Genomic DNA, 908 nt, shown 5'->3' with positions numbered 1-908 from the left:
ACACACACACAAACAAACACAGTATACACAAACAACAAATCCTCACCTACGGATCATCACATTACAAGTAACTGCATAAAAGAAAATTTTGCTCCCTGACTTTAGACCCCTCCCTATACCCAACATGTGTACTACCCTGGGTGAGGAGAAGTGCTGTCTTCAGGGTAGGCTCAAGTTAAAAAATATCAAAATCTTATGCTGATCTCATTCCATAACCTTCAAGATTTGTGGAAAGGTGTGAAATGGATAAAACACTAGCTTACTAATTGTGAACATGCACGGCTACAAAATAGAAAGAGAAACACCAGAGCATATCATTAAACTTTGACAAAAAGAAAAGGACACATTTCTGACAATTATGATGCCAACAACACTCTCATGCATATTATCTGTTTGTACAAGTATTTACTAAATTATAATGTGGAGTTCAAATTGAAATAAAAAGATCTGTAGCGATAGTTCTTACATGATATCAAAAGCAGCTGTTCATATGCACGATGGAAGGCCACAGTTTCTTTTTTTAATGATCACAGAATTAGTAAAAAACACTGTTTTGGCATGATCACAGATGCATTGGGACTTCAGGACAAATTTCTTTCAACATCATTTAACATGAAACACTGTAAAATGTGCTCGACTGAGGTTTCAATTGCCTCTAATCAGCAAACATATGACAATATGGTTTCTGGTTATCATTTCTGAACAGACTGATAATTATCAGGGCATGATGCAAAAGCAAACTGAAAAAAATAGATATAACGCTTCATTTCACCATAATTGTGAGATAAGCCCTTAGTGTCTCAAATTCATCTTGAAACAAAAAGGCAACACATCACGCATAAACACACAATAAACATAGTTAAACCACATAGTCACATGATCATACATTATTTGCACCTCAAACCATA

This window comes from Etheostoma spectabile, chromosome 19, assembly GCF_008692095.1.
Source record: "Etheostoma spectabile isolate EspeVRDwgs_2016 chromosome 19, UIUC_Espe_1.0, whole genome shotgun sequence".
Classification (NCBI taxonomy): Eukaryota; Metazoa; Chordata; class Actinopteri; order Perciformes; family Percidae; genus Etheostoma; species Etheostoma spectabile.
This window is presented reverse-complemented; position numbering follows the sequence as displayed.